The sequence below is a fragment of the Euprymna scolopes genome, chromosome 3 (genome assembly GCF_053919585.1).
Source record: "Euprymna scolopes isolate OS-2025 chromosome 3, ASM5391958v1, whole genome shotgun sequence".
Taxonomy (NCBI): domain Eukaryota; kingdom Metazoa; phylum Mollusca; class Cephalopoda; order Sepiida; family Sepiolidae; genus Euprymna; species Euprymna scolopes.
The window spans coordinates 56,938,786-56,962,898 of record NC_136484.1 but is presented as its reverse complement, the minus strand read 5'-3'; the positions used below and the strand labels follow the sequence as shown (position 1 = coordinate 56,962,898).

The following is a 24,113-nucleotide window of genomic DNA, read 5'->3' as shown; positions in this document are numbered from 1 at the left end:
TAAGTTGGTAGGAATAGCAATAAATTCCTTATTGCGATTTCTGATATTACTGGAAGTTTTTGGAAACTTTTGCACAAAATTCTTCTAGTTGCAGGTTTATCAATATGTTTTTCATCGTGTTTTATATAATATTCACATCGGCTCAAAATCAATTGCTAACCCCATGTCATTGGTATCGCAACCTTATTTGGGGTCGCGCTCCATAGGTTTGGGACCACTGCTCTAATACGTACAACCAAAAACGGAACAACATACATATCCTTCAAATCAAACCTTCTCTCGTATAACCAAAGAAGAATCAGGGAACGTATTTAAAAAAAAAAAAAGGGCTACAAAGAAAAAGGGGGCACGAAGAAGGGGGACTGGCTGTAATATATATCATCTAAGCTAATTTGTAAAACAGAAAAATAAATGAATAAAAACTAGTCTCATTTATTGATTAGCGTCGCATTCAGGTTTAAAAGAGAAAGCACATTAAACAAATGTCACTATTTTGTGGTTGTCTTGACCGAAAAGTAAATATTCTTTACTATTCATCTATTTAAAACAACTAAAAACAAATCAATTGATTAAAACATGGAATTTGATTATTGAGATCAAGTTTACTACAACAGAAGCGTCGGCATGATGAGAATTTTGAAAATCCGTTAAGAAACCAGATTTTCAAATCTAATATATCCCGCACTATCGGTCAGCCTCCAGCGCTTTTTCCCATCGTCGCAATGCTGCATCTCCGTGCCGGTTTTTCAAGTACTTTATGTTCTCTGATGAATTCGTAGCACTTGTGTCCCCTCAATGTACATATTCCCGACTAATCCGACAGACAGCAAAACCTCACCCCTTTACTGTTGCCGGAAAGCCTTCCACTCTAATAATTTATTCCTTCGGATTACTAAACGTTCCCTGCTCCCCTGATTGTACTAACATGCAAAAGAAAAAGAAACACAGTGCAAGCTTTTTTGTTTTCAAATAAATGAAATATTTATTTATTTTTTAAAATCTCATTTTCGACTCAATGAGCCGTTCTCATATTGATACAGACATTTTTTTTTTCATTGTCGAGATCTTACAGCGTAGCAGAAGATCACTTATTTCTTCCCATCTTGTTGAAGAAGCCGTTTTTCCGGTAGTTCTTGTGAGATGCGCTGGTACGCATGTACAAATATTGAAATCAATTTCTTACTACAGTAGAAACATCGATATAATTTGAAATTTGAAAATCTGCTAAGAAACCAGGTAAGACGATACAGATTTCTTTTCCCAAATAAACGAATTATTAAAATTTTTTTATTCAAATTTTCGGCTTGAGTCTTCATATTTGCATTTTAAACTCTCTGCGGCAACAAAACGTCCCAAATACATAAACCATAAACTATCGTTCTGACAACAGAATAGAAATCTTAACAACATCACTTAGAACTGAATTCTATTTAGTACTTTATCCATGACGTAACCGATACAGTAATAAGTAAAATGCAGTTTTAAATGACGCTCTTCTAAATTGAAGTTGAAGTTTCAATCCCTAGGGCAGACGATACTAATGATACAAAAGCGAATTACTTAAGACTCCTTACCAGTTATGGTATGCGGAATGAAAGCCTGTTACTCTCGTCGATTAAAGATTAAATTAAGGGCCCGTTCGAAATCCTGTGCAGGCAGATCCCCGAGTTCGACAGAAAGATTCTAGAGTTCTACAAAATATACTTGAAAATGGCTGGTGGTTACATCGACCGAAACATTGTGAGATCAACACTCAAGATGAAAACAGTGCTTCGAGTAACCCAAATAATACAAATTATAAATCCTTATTTCAAAAGTTCAGAACCATAACACAGAAGTAGTAATATTTGCCTACCGTATTTGCTCCAGTAAACTTGAATGTGATGTTAAACGAATGAGGTTATCTTCGATTTTTTCCCTGTTTTATAAATTAGATAGATTAAATATATTACAGTCGGCCCCTCTTCTTTGTGGAGACCTTTTTATTTAATACGCTCTATGGCTGACTTGTTTATGCGAATACAGTAACTCACGCGGTAAGGTGATTACCACTTATAGGAACTCTAACCAGGAGTCACTAATTTGTGAGTCGGTGTTCACCAAGTTATATTCGATATCCATCAATTTTTAGAACCGAGATTGCAGGTGTAGGAATCTCTTGAAGTCGAAAGTAGTAGAGTGTCCGCGGGACCGTTAAAGATAAATTTAACGAGATCGCCGATTAATAGAAAGATGCTACCAGAGCACATCCTCAAATACATAAAATAAAAATATAGAAATATCCCCGGAAAATAACGACACTTGACAAAGAACTTGAAATCCCTGTAGTAATATGAAATGACAACATTTATTTACGTGTGAGGAATATTAATTCAAATCGTTTCAACGTAAGTGTTTTCTTGTAATGAGTGAGTTCATTATGCAGGACTAACTAAATGAGGATTTTGTGAAAATAGTATTGAGTTTAAAATTAATTATTTTTATGAACAGAGTGCCACACGTGGCTTGAAATTAGTGTGATTATTTTCTGAGAGAAAAACAGTCATTAAATCATGTAAGCGAATCGCATGTGTGCGTATGTTCATCACATAAGAGTAGTTCGAAATAATATTGTTTAAAAGAAGAATTAATTCTAGGTCGATGTGGTAATTTTCCATGATGAGAATTAAGGTTCATGTAAGGCGCGCAAATTCAAGACGGGGAATTTTAACGCCTCTCCGTGGCAGAGTTTCATTGACATCCAAACTTGGGGAAGACAAGAGAAAAACTGGAATAAACTGATTTGATTTATATAACGATGATCTCGAACGTTCCGGCCTGTTTGCTGTATCACTACGCGTGGAAACGTAACATAGTTTATTTGTTCCATGTGTTGTGGGCATTGAAAACGGTGATTGCTACAAAAATGTTTCTGCTGAAGATTTGTTCTGGCCATATGTAGCGGTCGCTGCACGACTAATCCGAATATTTTGTGGTTGTTTTGATTATAAAGGGGTATTTAACTACTCATCTATTTAAAATAAATAAAAAAAAATTAGCTTGATTGAAAGGTTATAGTCAGCTAACAGCTTCATCGAATTAGTAGCATACGCAAGCAAATGCTGTATAAAAATATAGCCTCCATTGTGTGCGATATTAATATTAACATATATTTTCTGGAAATATTGTGTAAGATATTAATATTAACATATTTTTTCTGGCAATATTGTGTGAGATATTAATATCAACATACATTTTCTGGCAATATTGTATGAGGTATTAATATTAACATATTTTTTTCTGGCAATATTTTGTGAGATATTAATATTAACATTTTTTCTGACAATATTGTGTGAGATATTAATATTAACATATATTTTCTGGCAATATTGTGTGAGATAATAATATTTACATATATTTTCTGGCAATATTGTGTGAGGTATTTATATTAACATATTTTTTCTGGCAATATTGTATGAGGTATTTATATTAACATATTTTTCTGGCAATATTGTATGAGGTATTAATATTAGCATATTTTTCTGGCAATATTGTATGAGGTATTTATATTAACATATTTTTCTGGCAATATTGTGTGAGATATTAATATTAACATATTTTTCTGGCAATATTGTGTGAGATATTAATATTAACATATTTTTCTGGCAATATTGTGTGAGGTATTAATATTAACATATTTTTTATGGCAATATTGTATGAAGTATTAATATTAACATATTTTTCTGGCAATATTGTATGAGGTATTTATATTAACATATTTTTTCTGGAAATATTGTGCGAGATATTTATATTGGCATATTTTTCTGGCAATATTGTATTAGATATTAATATTAACATTATTTCCTGGCAATATTGTAGGAGGTATTTATATTAACATTTTTTCTGGCGTTATTGTGTGAGATATTAATATTAACATATTTTTCTAGCTATATTGTGTGAGATATTAATATTAACATATTTGTTCTGGTAATGTTATGTGAGGTATTTATATTAACATATTTTTTCTGGCAATATTTTGTGAGGTATTAATATTAACATTTTTTTTTCTGCCAATCAGAAGCGCAAAAAATATATGTCTTCGCATATTAAAAAAAAAGTCGTTTCGCTATTTTGTGTTTATTTCTATAAGCTAACTGGTTTCATAGTTAAACAAAATGTACCAACTTCCAAATACAGTTTTCTTTCAGACCAGTCACATGTTAGCACGAACAAAAACTCTCACCTGAGCTGGAGCCCGCGGACACTCTTATTGACTCACAAAATTCCGTGACAGAAGAGGAAGCATGCCTGCGCCACTCCTCTTACACAAACCAAATTAACTTCCTTGCTTTAACGAAACACTGGAGACCAACCATCAAAAAGAACACGCACGAGACCAACATCAAAAAGAAAATTCTTTACTCATGTTTTTTGGTCCCCCGACAAAAGGAGAGTGGACCTGTAAATTTACCCTTGTCCGTTCGTCCGTTCGTCTGTCTGCACTTTTCTCAATAACTACGCCTTCGAAGTTTTTGAAATTTTGCACAAACATTAAACATGACATGAGTAAAAAAAAAAGTAACAGAACAGATTTTCCGGGAAAACTCCGGTTGCCCACCCTAGGGATACCTTTCAGGTTAAAATGGATAAAATTGACACATTTGTCTTATTAAAAAAAAATGATGCCTTGGATTTTTATAAAACTTTCTGAAAAGTTGTAACTGGTGATTTTTTTATGATTTTGTTTGTCTATACTTCGCGATAACTCTTGTGTGTGCCCCAGGGGCTCTTTTAGGGTTAATAAAAACACTGCATTTTTGGGACTATTTTACCATATTTGTCACAAATTTTCTGTGTATGTCTATTTAGCAGTTTTGCATGATGCTGAACTAAAATTTAAATATGTTAAGGCCTTGGACGTTGAGGGCTATATGGGGGGGGGGCAATGATGGACTTAATCATTTCTTTTTTTCAATAGTGTAGAACTCAAATTTGCATATGTTAACGGCGAAAAAATGCATCGTTTGTTCATTTTCATCAGGATTTGACGTCCACTGGGGATTTGGGGACTTAATGAGGAGGGGGAACGCTGAACTTAGTCATTTTTTTATGTCTCGTTCACTGTGCACTCACTGGGAATCATGCATACGTCACTTGTTTAATAAGCTGTTAATTTGTTGCCAATAAAACAGAATTAATATGGAGTGCTTTACTATTCATTTTAGCAATTGTTTTTTTCCATTATATTTTTTTCAAATTAGATAATTTCATTCTAATTTGATTAAATTAGCAAAAACCACTTTCAAGCAATACAAGTGTTCGAGTTAATGTTAAGATTCAAATCTCAGATAGAAGTGGTGTTTAATTCATCATATGTTTCGCTATCTCTAGTTGGACTAGATTGCGCACTGACATTAGCATTCTCGTGGCAGTTTTCTGAGCTTTACTACTTCTGTTCTGGTTCTTGAAAATTTGGGAGCGGGTACTTTGTTTGTGACACCATCAATAGAATTAGCCGTACAGGATCAACAGGCTCTCTCAATCCGTTTTTTTTTTCTTTTCAATAAAGCTCCCCCCTCCTCCCCTAGATGTATTGTTTTCGTTATGGTTGAGAAACTCGATTTATTCCCTGTATGGCAATTCAGAATATTAGAAGGAGGCACCTACATGAAAATATATCCCCCCCACTTTTCTTTAAATCTTTCTTTAATGTTTAAAATCAACGAATAAAACAAACAACTGATGTTATGTATGTTTGTTTGCAAATGACACGTGCGTTGACAGTCAACCGGTGTCGATTAAAAAGTGTCCCCTTAGAGCCACTAGACTTCCAGGGTCCTTATTCCATACTTCGTTCAATTTTTTTTTTTTTTTTAAATATTAGAAAGATTTATTTTGGAAAGCAAATTGCAAAGCAGACAACTCGAACCGTCTGAAATGAATTCGGAAAAGAATCCTTCAATGTGCAGTTATAAGAGGTACAACCTTCCACGTTTTGCCGTTTCCCTTTGTAAAAAGGTTAGTTTATGGTTAATCGCCTCGGGGACCCCTACAAGGGGATGTCGACGGGGTTATCCAAGCATTTTTATAGGCTAGACCACTCTTCCTCTAGGGCGCTAGGTCTTTAATCTCACTTTCCGACCCTTGTGTCACATCTTTTCGTCGTGAGAGGAAGATAAATATCCTCTTTCAATCTAAATAAAAATTCAATGGTGGTGGTCAAGATGATGATGATGATGATTTAAATTACCAATCTAATTCTATGGTTTTATATGAATATTACTGCGAACACCAGTCAAGCATCATTTATTTCCGTCATTTTTGACAAAGGATGAACACTTGTTAAAGTATATAAAACACGAGGCAAAACGTTACTCGCCCAACACGACAGTAAGAAAAGAAATTGGACGACGAAGTCACTAATATTTCCACCAATCAGTGAAAAGGAAAGATACGTAAATGATACAGCAGAACGAACAACGGCAAAATATTCTTCCCGTTTGACAAGTTCGTTCTGAAAACACAGTTGGTTTTTAAATACAACCGTTGGCCAACAGGTCACTCACGCTTCAGTTATAAATACCATTTACATCGCTGGACGCTCAGATTGGCGAGCGGCATCTTATTTTAGCTGTGCCTAAGAATCTTTACAATAGGCTCCATCTGTCGATTGTCTGTCATAGTTGTTTACAATAGCACTTTAAGCGGTCTGTCACGTTTAATTTCGAAATAGCGTTTCCTTTAGTTTGTCCCGCTTGGTTTAAAAAGGACGTTTTTGTTGATGTGTCATGTTTAAGTTTGAAATAGCATTTACGCTGGCCAGTCATGCTTAACTATGAAATAGCTTTTTTTTATTAGTTTGTAATTACTATTTTCATTAATGGGTTACATTTAAGTTTATAATGACATGTCCATTGCTAAGGTAAATTGTACACTTTTTCTTTCAAATACATATTTTTAAACTTCCTTTTTCAATATCTGGCTGAAGACATCGTCTATGCGTAAAAGAACGTACAAAGTGAATCTTGGGTTTACTTTCAGCATCCTAGTAACTCTCGCTTTATTTATTTTGTCCTTTAGACCTCACATTCCATAGGCGACGTTTCTGACAAAGAAGTAAGAATTGCCATTTTCTGGGTCGGAATCCATCTATTTAACACTCACCGTTTGCTACTTTTTTTTTTTTTTATCTTGAAGTAGTATGTTTTAGTTTCTTATATCAAGTAGCTTCATGCATTGTCAACATTGATTTCTATAATAAATTTCAGGATGTTTGGAAAACCGAGCATACAATTTCGGCATTATGTTCTATATGTCCAAAGGAGCGTATTTTTATGGGGCTTGCTTTTGTAATAGAACTCTAATAGCCACCCGATCATATTCAAATTATACCTTTTTCTCATAATATTTATCAGTATTAAGACTTATACTCGAGTCTCTGGGAAAGTAGAAAGTAGATTTTGTGTTTACTTTTGGCAGCGTTCTCAGTTTCCTTATTTTGTAATTTAGTCCTCACATTCCATCAAGCATGTTTTTAACAAAGAAAGAAGAATTGCTGTTTCTGGGTCGGAATCCATCCCTCTAACACTAATCGTTGGATAATTTTTTATCTTTTAGTAATAGTTTTTAGTTCTTTACATCAAGTGGTTTTATGCCTTGTCTAGAGCGATTTCCATAAAAAAAACAAAAAAAAACGAGCAAATTCAATAGATGCATCTTACAAATATCTGTTCTTGTTTTAGGATGTTTGGAAAATCGATTGCATAATAACTTGGGCATTATATTCCATTCCATGTGTGAAAAGAGGCGCCTTTTTGTGGTCAGAGGGTGCTTTTGTAATAGCACTCCATTATGAGCCTAATATAATTTGTTATCAATTTCTTCTTCTTTAACATAACTTTTGGTTTGTGCTGATCATATTTATTTATTTATCTGTATTTGGTTTGTTTTATTTTGTTACATTAAATAGAAAAAAAAATAGCATTCGTAGGATTCCAACCGAGTCCTCCATGTTGGTTATCAAAACAGACGCTGGCGATCTTTCCTCTAAGCCCCACGGATTTTATATTTAGTATTACTTTTTCGTGGTTTATGTTAGTGAATGCGGCAACACCAGACCCAGAATTATTTTACCTATGATCCTGTCACGGAGATAGTGTTTATCTATCCCATATGTAGAAATAAAAGTACACAATCCCATTCATTGCACATGATAGAAATTTCCAATAAAGAATATTGATCACTCTTTGTTTCAACGAATTATAGCTCAGAAATAAATCGTTTCTGGACGTATATACACATATATAACATAATTCCAAAGTTATACCATCCATTTTCTAAACACTCTGTATTTCAGACAAGATTTTTTGTTCGCTTGTAGCGAATGTACATAGTATATTGAAAACTATGTTAAGCACTTCATACAGCAATATAGCGAGTTTGGCTAAATCAGCAAACACGACACTTAGATGCAAGTGTAGCATCTATTCTGATGATACTCTTAAGTTAATTTTTCCTTAGTAATTGTAAGGGAAACCCTTCTATACTAAGACAGATTTTATTTTTGCCTACTTCCAGCGTGCCCCTTTTTGGGAAGCTAGTTTCCCCCACATTAAAAACAATCTTGCGTCACATATTGCTCTCATTGGGAATCAATTAAAAACCAATGCTTTTAATTTTTTAAATATAGTTACGAAACGCCCTCATGGTGTGCGTCTCAAATAGTCTCTGACAACCAAGTCCAGCTCCTGGCCTTCTCGTGTGGCTTGGGTAATAAACCAGGCGAAACTGTTTTTACTAACTGGGAGAAGGGACAAAGGCGGTCCACTGGCGCCTTAAAACCAGTGACTTCGGACAGGTGGGGCTCGTCAATTTTGGATGATAGCTCGCCTAGAAGAAAGCAACTCTGATTCAAAACTTTCGCTGCCTTGCCGAATTACCTCATCTGAGGAAAGTCTAAGGGAGTAAACCCGGAGACTAAATCCCTAAGGCAGCCTGATTTTATATTGTCATGATCGGCAACTCCTGCGGTGCAGTTAGAGCCAAGCTGTATCGATGCTGTATTTCTCTTGTATCGTCTGGCTTCGCGAGAGGTGAGGACTGCTACATGGACAACAGCTATCCTCCCATACCACCTTGCTCAGGCTATGTAGCTCCACTGTTATACCATCGTCTCATGAGATGGACGATTGCCAAAAACAACAACAATAGGTCCCTACGTTGAGATCGATCGATCGATGAAACCCTCATTTCTCGCTATACAAAATGCATAATAAACGCCACCGTGGAACGCACAATGGAATTGCGAACAGCTAGTTCACGTGGGGACAGAAATAAGAGTGAAAGCAATGTGAATCCCATGTGGAAAACTTCTGCGAAGATTCCCCATTCATGGTAATTCCGCCTTATGTTAAGCACAAGAAATCAGAAAAAGAAAGTTTCCCTCAATGTGATAGAAAACGAGTTCATGTTATGAATGTCTTACAAGAAGAAACCAGAGATTGGAATTAAATAGAGCATCTTCCAATGATATAATGATGAAGTAGATAGAAACTACTTATGTTTTTTGGGGTGAGAAAGAGATTGTAAGGAATATTTCGCAGCTGATTTTGAATTCTGCCCAGATAACGATAAGTGCGCTCTGGAGTTTTTTTGTTTTTTTTGGGTTTTTTTTAATAAGCTGGAGTTTTCTTACACTTGTGTTTAATTTTATCCTCATGGGGGAGAAGGCAAATATATAAGGACTTTATTTATATCGATGTAATTGGATAGATCGTGACTGTCAATCTGACAATATAGGAGAATAGTTCTAACAAAACTGCCACGCCCCCAAAATTAATTTCACGTGATCGTCTAATCTACCATGCAGTTTTTGTCGTTCCAATTCAATAGAGTTGACACTAACTATGTATAAAACTACAAAACACTTTAAACCAAGTTAACACGCTCACACACACACACACACACACACACACACACACACACACACACACACACACACACACACACACACATTTTTCCAGATAGGTAGAAGAATCACTTATCTTGTCTTTGGTAACATTTATTTGTTATACATTTGTTTTTTTAATCTTTCTTTGTTTTGTTGACTGCAGTTTAACATACCCAATATTTTTGACCTAATCTTTTCAAAATCATAGGACATAGGACAGACAAGTATACAAGTATTTTATTTTTATCGATATGATTCGATAGATCGTATTATGAATCCGACGATGGGGGTGAATACCTATAACAAAACGCCACACCCAAATACTGACTCATTTTCAGGACGATGCGATCATAAGTAAGAACCGATATTCATTGCTTACTTCACTGGTGACCTAGATGCTCACTTCACTGGCGAATCTCAAAGCATGGCGAGATACCTAATAATAGACAGAAAGAAAAACGGGCCTGTTCATTTTGACTTGATATGATTTGACAGTACGCTTGATGCACTACAATCGGAACGGTTTCAAGCGGTGATCTTAATCCTGTTTATTCATGATTATAATTAATTATTCGTCACATGATCACGCGTTGTAAGTTTCACTTATGGGAGGGAAGCAATCAGACACACATCGGGATCATATTTCTTTGAAATAAAGTAACAAAATCTCTGTGGGAATTAAAATAAATATTTTGGGTATGTATACGGCATAATCATGTTGACACACCGTTAAACCACCAAAGTTAAGCAACGTTGAGCCTGGTCAGTACTAAAATGAGTGAGCATTTGGGAATTCCAGGTGCTGTATGTGCTCTTCGCTTATTTCGGCATTGCTTCAAGTCGTCCTGAACTACTCCTTGCCACTGGAATCAAGCAATGCTGATTAAGGACGGTGTAGTTGGAGATTGCGCAACCTTTGTCTCACAATTACACGCGCAGCTACCCGCACAGGAGGTATCCATTGTCTCTCGAGAGTCGAGACTGAACGAAGGCACCGATTTGGGGTACGTTTAACTGTAGTTAACAGAACAGAAAAGGTTTTAAAAAAAATGCAACAAATAAATATTACCAAAGGCACAGTCATTCTTCGATATACATGGATAATTATTTTGTGTTTTATCTCATTTTAAAGTATTTTGTAGCTTAATGCACAGCTAGTGTCAATTCTGCTAAGTGAGAACATGAAAAAGCGTGGTTGCCACTAGACGATCACAAGAAGTTTTGATAATCGCTGAAAACTCGAAAATTACGCAAAGTACTGGTAATTAAATTATACAGTTTAGTTGAAGATTACATTTTCGTACGATTGATGGCAGTTATTAGCTGTTAATTTGTTTAATTTTCGATGTTTGTGTGATTCATTGAGATTTGCGTGATCGTCTAATGTTATCCTTGTGTCTCTCGTTTTAATTCTAGCAAGTTGGCACCAGCTGTGTATTAAACTACAAAACGCTTTAAAATAAGTTAACATACAAGACAGAACTTATCCTGATAGAAAATATAATTACTTATCTTGCCTTTGGTAACATTTACTTTTTATATATTTGTTTTGTCATCATTCTTTGTTTTGTTGAGCATACCCAATATTTTAAACTAAATCTTCTAAAAATAAAAGAGCAGATATTTGTTTTACACAGGCATGACCACTTATCAAGTACAAGAGGCCACTCGAGGATAAGGGTTAAAGAGTGTACAGTAGAAATTGGACAATATAGTAACCAATTCGGTAAATTTGTTAACTTATATGGAACGGCTCATCAAGAACTTGTTTACGTTAGACTTGAAGACAACCATATTGTAGTCAGCCAGAAAGCAGGAAAACGGAAGACAATTCCACAGGCATGCAGTTCTAAGAAAGAAGCTTTGTTCATGGAATCTACGTTTAGGTTTAGGCACAGATAAAGAGTGGGGGGGAATTATTGATCATGTTTTCAGCTAGACGAGTGTTTCTTGTGAAAGTTTGGCGAGGGGGGACCATAGACTGAAGCTCAGTCGATCACTTTCCATGAAAATAACGATACATCAGACAAACTCGCAACATCTCTTCTGTGAGATAGAGGTTGCAGGGAAGAGAAAATGACATCTCCTAAGAGGCTACGAATTCTATTTTGAACTCTATCAAGGCAGGCCAAGTCCTTTCTAGCAGCTCCTGCCCAGATGTGGCAACAGTATTCCATCCTTGGACGTACCTGGCTCTTATATAGATAGAGAATTGCACCAGCAGTGAGATATCTACTGGATCGATAGAAAGATCCCACCATTTTTCCAGCGGCCTTGGCAACAGATTTGATGTACGTGTTCCATTTAAGATCAGGAGTAACGGTCAAGCCCAGAAGCTTGTCAAAACTTGAGGCCTGACGAGAGCCATTCATTTGAATTGATGCCAGATGGGGATCAGTGTTGATGATGTAAAGAGAGAAGCTGTTGATGATGTAAAGAGAGAAGCTTGGTTTTAGATACATTAAAAGTAACCAACCACTCCTTTCCCCATTGTACCACGTGCTCAAGATCAGAGGAGAGAGATTTAAATAGTTTTTGTGTCCACCCGTCTTCCTGATCCTCTATAAACTGATTTATCTGTTTTCTTCTTCTTTTTTATCATCTAACTGACATGTACGTGCCAGCAATATATTGTTAAGCAAAACATTATAACGAATGCAGGTTCTGCCACACAGAAGTAGAGAGTATGAGCTATCTGACATCCAACTGCAAGGTTCTGCTGGGAGACGGCTACTGTTCGACGAGACGCAATGGAGTGTGTAAATATCTCCACTTGACGATCTGTAAAACGTTGAATATCGAATGTAGCAACAAATCTTGGGAACATATATCAGAAAGAACAGTTGGAAATAAGTCATACACCATCTACTATGATTATGCAATCCCTACAACTACGTACCTAGAAAACGGAGCTATTAAACCTGACATAGTGATAAGGGACAAGGAGAAAGAAGCAACCTTATTAGAAGTTAGTGTCCGTAATGATGCTGGGTTAAACAGAACTGATAGGGAAAAGATAACGAAATACGAAAGTCTTATGCTCAACATGAAAAGAAACTGAAATCTTAGAAAGATCTATATCATTCCAGTAATAACAGAGGCAACTGAACTCATGGAACAGAATTTAAAAAACTACCTGGTAAATATATCTGGTGAACCAAGTGCAAGAGAGATTTTTAAAAAAAATCACTTAAAGGAGAGGTTAGAATCTTAAAAAAGAAAAAGATCTGTGTTGGAATATATGAGATAGCGGGTGAATGTTTGGTATCCGGTAGGATGCCCCATCTTTAGCTTGAACAAACTGATGAGAAAATTTTTTTTAAAATTACTACTTAGTGCTTAAATACTTTCCTTTTATACTCCTGGTCATGTTTTGTTATACAATCATTGCAACATTCCATTCGCATTCCATTCGCATTCCATTCGCATTCTTTCCCGTCCAATAATTTTGCTATTACCGATAGAAAAGCAACAGTTGGAAAGATTAAAGTTTTACCTGGCAATGTTCGCAGATTATGAGATACTTAAGAAACGTCGTAATAATTCTTTTCGTTTTTACAAGCAAGCATGATTTTGTGAACATAAATCACAACCAAACTTGAGATATTTCTGAATTTTTAACAACACCTGATACGAGAGGTTCTAATTAATCCATACATTGTTATTTTGAAACAATGTTCTAAGTAAGAAATCTATATTGATTTAAAAATCTTTTCTTTTTTTTTTTTTTTCGTTTTAGAATGTAAATTATCCCATTTATTATAAACTAGTGTGACTTGTGGAAATTTCACAGGGGACTCATTCATTGATCCTGGCATTCTGTAGATGTTCAGCGTAAATGGAGACCCTCTGATATTATTGTAGCTCTTTTGTTAAAACTGCAAAAGTATTTATCTAAGCTAGCAGGTACGTCCGCCGTAGGCCGGTCGTAAAGTACGCTTAAATATGATATTTTAATTCTTGCATATTGCGTATATATTATTAAGGAGATAATGTTCTATCAATTTTTATATATTATAAAGTTACGATTTCAAAAATAAAACGTATATCCATATTACTTGAATCGAAACCAAAACCAAAAAAATATGTATATATATATATATATATATATATATATATATATATATATATATATATATATATATATATATATTAACATTTACACCCCAAGCGAGGCAAATTGCCACTTTGGTGTAGGGGCTACTATCAGGGGCAACAACTACTGAGGTATTATATAGGGATTTGGGCAGCAAGATGTCGGTTCACGTTACACTTGAACTTCTGCACGTCAGTACTGTTGGGGAAGCAGGGACCTGGAATGGAATTTCAGAGTCTAGCGGTTATGGGGAAGAAACTATTGGAGTAAAAAGATCTTTTACATCTAGGGATCTCTACAGTGTGGGGGTGGGATTTAGCTGCCTGTCGGGTTTGTCGAGAGTGCTCACGTCGTGGGGGCACAAGTGATTGCAGTTCGTTAGAGCATTCACCACTAAAATACTTGTAGAACAGGCAGAGGGATGCAACATTTCGTCGATGGGACAGAGGCTGAAGCTTAGATGCCAGTTCAGGGCCTATCAGGTTTGCGACTCTCTTTTGAATCTTGTCAAGGAGCGAGAGACTAGTAGCAGATACACCAGCCCAGATGTGACAGCAATACTCCATACATGGGCGAATGATGGCCTTATAGAGGTACAGGATACTTTCGGGTGTTAGTAGTTGTCTAGCACGGTAGAGAGAGCCCGCCTTTCTTGCAGCGGCCCTGGCAATGTCTTCAATGTAACTTTCCAACACATGTTTCCTGTGAACGTTAGGCCAAGGAGTTTGAAAGATGTAATCTCAGATAAAGAGTCATTGGCCATTGCTATAGGTGGTAGAGAGGGTTTCTTGTAATTATTGAAGGAAACTAGTTTAGCATTGAACGCGACCAACCACTTTTGTCTTCATTCCATCACAGATTAGAGGTCTTCCTCTAGTGTTTCTGCCATTTCTTTAGAAATGTGTTCATTCGTCTTCCTGTCGTGCCTGCCATAGAGTGTAGTGTCATCAGCATATATACCCATCTCAGAGGCAATTTTGTCGGGGAGGTCATTTATGAATATCAGGAACAATAGAGGTCCAATATATATATATATATATATATATATATATATATATATATATATATATATATATATATATATATATATATAACTTCAGTTTCTTCGGCTATAATCGAAACCGCAACCAAAACTTATGAAGAATTTCTGATAAAATTATTTATAAAAAATAGATTAATAGATTGCCATAAGTTATAATTGAAATTGAAACCAAAACTTATGAAGAATTCTTAATAAAATTATTTATAACATTTTTAGATGACTTCATTGTCATCAGCTAAAATCAAAACTTATAAAGAATTCTTGGTAAAATTATTTATAAAAAAATAAATAACTTCAGTGCCATCAGCTATAATCGAAACCTAAACCAAAACTTATGAAGAATTTTTGGTCAAATTATTTATTACAAGAAATGGAAGTCCATAACAATTTAACGCCAGTCACTTATGTCAGTCAAGCGTGACACACATAAGAATTACATAACACAGACGCTATTATTAATATATAGATTATTTCGTTGGTATTTTTTATTTGATCGTTTTGTAAATTTGAAATTTGGGAAATGGCTGTATTAAAATGAATTCCAATGCGGACTGACAATGTAAGTGTTCCGTTCTAATCCTGTAGGTTTCATGGCACCAATTTCTTTAGGGATGATGGTAACAGGTAACGCTCGTTCGGTTTCTTCTGTTAGTAGCTGATTCCATAAAAAATTAAGGACGCAATGACAACAATATCAATCTGGCCCCAAATCTCGTATCCCGTTGATTCATACGAATTTGTTTTTATTTAAAACTACAGTTTTTTTTAATGTTGGTCTTATTAAATTTATATTGTTTCATTTAGTGGTCGAGATTTTGTTTTTAATTTGAAGTGAGTCTGTTTTAATTTAAGTTTAACTTTTTTTAATTTCAGAATAAAACGTTCTCGTTTATATTAAATAAAAAAGTTATAACTACAATATTGAAAATCACACCCTTTTCACTTCTTCGTCTAACCATTTATTATTATTATTATTATTATTGTTGTTGTTGTTGTTGTTGTTGTTGTCGTCGCCGCCGCCGCCGCCGCCGCCGCCGCCGCCGCCGCCGTCGCCGCCGCCGCGTCTGCCATCAATGATTGCCCACTAATAGTAACTGGGCACGGCTATATCTCGGTGGCCGTGAATTGGGTGCGTTCTCTGCTGCGTGAATGACAAGTCTTCCCCAGATGTTCAGTACTCTCCACCTCTTTCGATAATCATCGTAAATGATCGGAACAGCAGTGATTTCTTGCTCGCTAGGACTACTGGTCATTTGAAATTTGGGTGGAAGTAAGCCTCGTCAAGGTCCCAGAATTATTCGCATTTTTCGAATGAAGGTGTGGTTAGTGCTTTCCTTTCTCAGTCTTTCCATCCTCCGTAACCCTTCATAACAAACCATAAATACTTTGCTTCCGTATCACCCAATGCAGACTTTGTTTAAAAAAATGCTATCAGTAAAGTTTACATGACCGAAGGTCATTTCAAATAAAAATTACATAATAATAACGTTAAAATATAAAAATGTGTCGTAGCAGGTTTATCTCGTGTAGAGAATGTGGTAAATGTCAGAAAACATCGTTTACATGTGCAGCGCATATCAGCATGTAAAATTTATGTAGAATTTGGATTATTTAAGGGGACGGCTCAACAAGAACTTGTTTACATTAGGCTTGAAGGCTATCATATTGTAATCTGCCGGGAAGCAAGCATATGAACAGTGTTCCACAGTCGGACAGTTTCAAGAAAGAAACATTGTTCATGGAATCTGTTAAGATTTAGGCACAGATAGAGAGTGGAGGAAATTGGTAATACTGGTTGTAGCTAGTCGAGTGTTTTTGTGAAAGTTTGGCAATTAGTTCTGATATAATTAGAGTAATAATGTATTTGTTTATTGTAAATAACTGAATTATAATGTTTCGAAACAAGTAATAGTGAAACAAATACGTACATACCGACTTATGTTTATTATTAATTTTCATTGGTCAATCTGAGTGAAGTGGGAGGATTTAGGATACAGTGAGTAAGTTTTCTTACAACTACTTTTGAATCTAAAAAAAAAAAATGGCTACGATCAGTTACATATATTGGTCAAATTATAGACAAGATTTAAGAAGATCAGAGTAAGCGAGTGCGGCCCAAACATATGCAGGCTCCAGAAAACTTGTCGTCACTACAAGGTTTTCTTTGTTTAGAAAACCAATACAATGTGTTTATTCAATACATGCACGTTTTTTTTTTGTTTTTGTTTTTTTGTTTTAAGAAAAGGATTGTGTCTCGGCGACAGAATGTCAGGAGACATTTAAAAAATAAAAATAAAAACTATCTTCACATCAGCATTACTTTTGAGGTGATACGATCCAGATATCAAAATCACTGCGGCTACTAATGCTAGCTCGTACGACACTAGAGCTTGCATATTACACAAAATGAAAGATGGAGCGCTAAAACACATGGCCCTGTAATAACTAACTACAGATAAAATGCTGATCGATTATCTAGGTCTGCAAAAATATGCTGAAATCCTTAAAGACACAGTGATTGCCTTCTTATAAACTGATGCAAAAGCGAAAATACATTGTGTAATGCTATAAGTGAGCTTCCGGTAAGATTCTAAAAAATAAAAGAAAAGGCGCTAGAAAACCATTTCTTAAAGAGCATGCAAAATTACCAACTCTCAGAAGTATATTTAATCTGTGATGCTATAAGTAAGCTTCCGTTAAGATTCCAATAAATAAAAAAGACGCTAGACGACCATTTCTTAAAGAGCATGAAAAATTAAATAAAAATCCTGACAAGTTGTAGAAATATATTCAATTTGTGATGTAGTTATGTACGGCGATCATGCAGCATCACAGAAAAAAAAAACACTAAAAAATTCCATATAGGTAATTCGAAAATTTCATGGAAAGTTATGTCTTACACAAGTATAAATACATACGAAAAATAAATATACGAAAATTTCATGGAAAGTTATGTCTTACACAAATATAAATACATACGAAAAATAAATATACGAAAATTTCATAGAAAGTTATTCTTACACAAGTATAAATACAGACAAATATAGATAAATATAGACAAACTAGATAAATTTAGATAAATACAGACAAATTTAGATAAATTTAAACAAATATAGATAAATATAGACAAATTTAGACAAATATAGATAAAGACAATAAAAATGCGGTGAAAATGTGCGAAAGTTGTGCTTCAGCATTGAGGACAACTTCCATAAAAATCAGATTCTAGCCTACAGATAGATTTTGCTGACTCACTAGATGCTTCCTATTACTTAATAGATATACGGCATAATCACGTTCAAACACCTGTTCCTGCTAGATCGACGAATTTAAGCAACGTTGAACCTGGTCAGTACTAAATGGGTGACCATTTGGGACTTCCAGGTGCTGTATGTGCTCTCCGCTTATCATTTTCCAGTCGTCCTGCACTTCTCCTTGCCATTGAACTCAAACAGTGCTGATTCAGGAGAGGCGTGGTTGGTTATTGCGCAACTCTTGCCTCACAGTTACACGCGCAGCTGCCCTTACAGGGGATACGTTTTGTCCGAGGCATTGAATAGTTGTGGATAGTTTATCAGAGTAACCATAAATATTAAAATCTAAGAAAACATGTAACCATTGTTTTTTTTGTTGTTGTTTTTTTTACATGACTTGTTTACCCGGTTTGATTGTCTTTTGTGGGGGTGGGGGACTGTATTGAATCAGATAACGGAACGCAGTTCACGTCTAGTGAATTTAAAATATTCTGTCAAACTTTTGAAGTCGATCATATCAGGATCGCACCAGACCATGTTCAGGCAAAACGGTTCGTAGATATAATCAAAAGAGCGCTTAGAGGAGTACCGAAAAGGCCACTTCTGCAGGTATATAGAATGGTTTCAAATGACTGTTTCACGGTCGAAGCAATATTTTCAAAGAAGATTAAAGATTAAAACTGTGTTTGCTAAACTATTACCAACCCATACGAACCCATGATGCGAAAAAAAAAAGTGTTACTTTTCAAAGTTGAAGAAAATGATTTTTTTCTTGGTGTTCCAAAGAAATCGATTCTTCTTTAAAAAAAAAAAAAAAAAAAAAAGGATAAATCTATAGATTGAAAACATAATTTGCATAATAATGAGACCGAAGTTTACCTACAAATACACATTAACAAAACGAGGAAACGATATTCAGATATTCGGAAGAGAAACCTGGTTGACATGATAAGGAGACCAAAGTTTATCCACGGAAGACATATTATGAGTATACGATATTTAGATGCTGTAGAGAATATTACTTCAGAGACAAACAAATGGATGTAATTGTCGATACATTTTAGATACTTATCCCGCAAACAAGTGTTGCATAGCTGGAGTCTGCATATATTTGTGTGTCTTGTACGAGAGTGGGCTTGTATATTATCTAGTGGTTATAATATCTCTCTTTTCTTGTATGTATGGCTCGTATCTCTCTAGTGTTTAATAAACGTATGTGTTGTATAGATGATCAAAACTTATGTGCTATATACTTATGTGTGTATAAAAAGTGTTAATCTAAATACTGTGTAAATTGTACACTTAGGGAAGCAGGTGTATATACATATTCAATTCACAAATATACCTTTTTTTATAGTTCTTTTCCCCAGCGATTGTTTTTGTCGTGAATTCCTGTTTTCCTCCAAGGAAAAACGATAACGATGAGTTCTATTTCTATATGTCCGTTATTCGATTTTATGGATGATCCCTTTTCTCGAAGTCGGCAAGCTGTATCTCTACATTTTTCTGATGTGTCTACTGGAATGGGAACTATTTTAACATAAATAATTTTATCTTTAAATATTTATTTCACTTTGATAACATTCTTTATGTTTCTATTTATAAATATCAATAACGAGTATAATAATAATAATCGTCCAGTTAACTTTGCGTTGCTTGGACCGACTACGCAACACATTTTCTGAACACGAAGATAAAAAGAAAACGGAAGATTACGAACTCAATTGTAATAAACCATAAAAACATTGACTCCATAAGTAGTAAGACTAAAAAGAAAGGGGGGTATTGTGTGATGGTAATCTATGCTATTTCGTGTCTATATGGAATACAGACGCTTACGAAGAAATATCGAAGAAGATTCAGAGCAGTTATTCTGTAACATTCTATTAATTCACCCAGGACTATATAGATAAGAAAGGCTCTATAGACTGGCTAAAAAAGAGGATCCCCCCCCACCATGATCAGGAGAAGATTATAACGACTGGCCAAAAACCAATGCTTTTAAGAAAATGAGTGGTCTAAGCTATGACAGGTTCTGCCCCAAAGAAGTAGAGAGTGTTAGTCACTTGTAGGGCTTTGCTGGGGGACGGCTACCATACGACGCGACACAATGGAGTGTACAAATATTTCCAGTGAACGATCGGCAAAATGTTGACTATCGAATGCAGCAGAAAGTCTTGGGAACATATACCAGATAGAACAGATGGAAATAAGTAATATGACTTTGTATATATATATATATATATATATATATATATATATATATATATATATATATATATATATATATATATAACAGTTTAGCTAAATTCAAAGATCCAAATATTAATTTTTATAGCAAAACAGCCGCAGTAGGCAGGCACAAACGTGTAATGCTAAGAGGAAAATAAGGTCAAAAAGGAAACGCTTTAGTCGACTGGGTCACGGCGAACTTACTACGTTACGGGCCTTCAAAATAATACCTTTCAAACATACGTATTGCGAGGTGTGAATTACTTTGCAAAAATGTCAACGCATAAACTGATCCCTCCTTGCAAAGAACGGCTCAGTTTACGGTGAAAGAAAACGACGTTTTAGACATTTTAAAGGCTTCTAAATAACACAAAGTCCGAGTCTCGACTGTAATAATCGCGTAATCACGTAATTGCGTAATTTTTTTTGTTTAGCGTATAAAGAAAGAATTTTAATCAATCGTACTTTAAAAATAAAAAGAAAAGTTTATCTAGCTTTTATAAAAGGAATAAGAAATAATGGCTATTAGCATGTGGCGATGTGTCGGAAAAAGTATGTACGATGTATGTAAACACAAAAGATGTAGCATGGTAGCGTAGTTGTAAAAGAAAAGTTAACCTACACGGTATATTTAATGTAAAAAGAAAAGCAGTTTTGGATTATGAACGTGTTTCGATGTATTAATGTGTTTGTATTTGAGATATTTTATTTAAAACGATTGCCTCTTGTGAAGCCATGTTTGTAAATCTCTGGAGCGTTCGTTTTTGTAGGAGGATTTACAATCTGAAATTACTAATAATCCAGTTCTCATCTAATGAGGTTTGGTGGAATGTGAGAAGGGATAAATCATTATTCTTGGAATTGGAAAATGATAAAATTATGTCATGTATATGATTCCGATAATAAGGGTGCAACCCCATATCTGCTCAAAATGCGGAATACCTCCTGGTGTTTACTGGGAGCGGTAGGAGTACTTTTTATTTAGAGGGAAAAATAGCAACTATTTCCACTATAGATGGTTGCGACTGTGATGATGTTGCTCCTAGAATGTAATGTAGGATTTTGCTATAATGAATAAATGTGTGTAAAGAGAGGATCACCAAAGTGTCGTGGAATATGATTGAATGCCGATAAAAAAGAAAGACTGTTAGATATTCATGAATAAAACTAGGTGGACAACTCATATATAGACTAAAGTTTATTTGTACCAAATATTTATTTTTACAAGTAAGTTGTTCGACATTTCATAACCAATTGTGAAGAATATGGTATAAAATAGTATTTATTTTTTACTAACTAAACGCCCGGCGTTGCCCGGCGTTGCCCGGCGTTGCCCGGCGTTGCTCGGTCGTACAATACGCTTGAACATATTTTAATTTATGCAGATTTTTTTTTACATAGGCATCACCACATTATCAAGGCCCAGAGGCCACTCAAGGATAAGGGTTAAAGAGTGTACAGTAGAAATTGGACAATATAGTAATCATTAGTAATGAAAATTTGGTAAATTTGATAACTTATATGCAACGGCTCATCAAGAACTTATTTACGTTAGACTTGAAGACAACCATATTGTAGTCAGCCGGAAAGCAGGAAAACGGAAGACAATTCCACAGGCGTGCAGTTCTAAGAAAGAAGCTTTGTTCATGGAATCTACGTTTAGGTTTAGGCACAGATAAAGAGTGGGGGAATTATTGATAGTGTTTACAGCTAGACGAGTGTTTCTTGTGAAAGTTTGGCGAGGGGGGACCATAGATTGAAGCTCAGTCGAACACTTTCCATGAAAATAACGATACATCAGAGACAAACTTGCAACATCTCTTCTGCGAGATAGAGGTTGCAAGGAAGAGAAAAGGACATCTCCTACGAGGCTACGGAGTCTATTTTGAACTCTATCAAGGCAGGCCAAGTCCTTTCTAGCAGCTCCTGCCCAGATGTGGCAACAGTATTCCATCCTTGGACGTACCTGGCTCTTATATAGATAGAGAATAGCATCAGCAGTGAGATATCTACCGGATCGATAGAAAGATCCCACCATTTTCCCAGCGGCCTTGGCAACAGATTTAATGTACGTGTTCCATTTAAGATCAGGAGTAATGGTCAAGCCAAGAAGCTTGTCAAAACTTGAGGTCTCCTGAAGACGAGAGCCATCCATTTCAATTGATGCCAGATGTGGATCAGAATGTTGATGATGTAAAGAGAGAAGCTTGGTTTTAGATGCATTAAAAGTAACCAGCCACTCCTTACCCCATTGTACTACGTGCTCAAGGTCAGAGGAGAGAGAATTGGAGAGAACTTGGTCGTTTACTGTCTTAGATGTGCTACCATAAATGGTAGTGTCGTTAGCATAGATGTCTACAAATGATGTAAGGATGTGATTTGGAAGATCATTAATGTAGATCAGGAAAAGAGTTGAGCCCAGGATGGACCCCTGAGGGACACCGGCATTAATACTGTGAGCTTCTGATTTTTACCCCTCAACTACTACTCTTATGAACCTATCAGAAAGAAATGATTTAATAATTGAGAAGACATTTCCAGCAATACCATAGCTAGAGATCTTATGAAGTAAACCTTTATGCTATACCCTATCAAAGGCCTTAGATATGTCAAGAGCAATTGCCCTAGAAAGGTTGCCTCCATCGAGAGATTTGCTAATCCTATGAGATATAACTGTAAGCACATCTGCTGTAGATCTAGCAGAACGGAAACCATATTGAGTGTCACTAAGAAGGTTATTTTTGTTGAGATGGTTGATTACTTCTGTATTTAACACAGATTCCAGCAACTTACTCATGACGCACAGGAGACTTATTGGCCTGTACTGAGAGGGGGATGAGCGATCACCTGAATTCTTAAATACAGGGCATACTGATGAAATTTTCCAGGGAGATGGGAAACTATTCTCCTTAAGACAACGTTTAAACAGTTTTGTAAGTATGGGCGCTAGTTCAGGTTGAAGTTTTTTGAGTACTATAATTGGAATACCGTCAGGGCCAGTTGCTTTACTGGAATCAAGGTTTTTGATTAGCTTGGCAACATCACGTACAGATATACGTATATCACATAGCGTGTTTTCTGATACAGGAGGAAATATTGGGGGTTGGCGGCCTTGATCGCAAAGGGTAGAATTAGCTGCAAAGTTCTTGACAAAGAGTTTGGCTTTGTCTGATGCTGACGAGATTACCTCAGGTCCATTGATAATAGTTGGGATGGAGCACACGCTTCTGTTCAGGATTCTGTTTGCTATTTGCCAAAACTGGTGGGAACCAAGCCGCTGCTTAGCTACTTTGGACTTAACAGATTGAGCATACAACTCTCTTGCATTCTTTATTACTTTCTTACAATGGTTGCTGGCAGTCCTGAAAGTGGCTTTAGTTTTCATACATCTATTACGTTGGAAACAGTGGAAAAAGTGATTTCTGTGCGCAATGGCAGCAGCACATTCTGGAGAGAACCATGGCTGGCTGTTAGGTTTTTGCTGAAACTTTTTCGAGGGTATGAAACGGTCAATACCTACAATTAGCCATTCCGTCAGGTCTAATACTATAGAGGACACAT

At 35.6% G+C, this 24,113-nt stretch overlaps 1 protein-coding gene across 1 annotated transcript in view; it reads right to left on the bottom strand.

Annotated features, from left to right (window-relative positions):
• The window catches only part of LOC145255595 (uncharacterized), a 111,423-nt gene that overhangs the window by 14,647 nt on the left and 72,663 nt on the right, over positions 1 to 24,113 (bottom strand). The window lies entirely within an intron of this gene.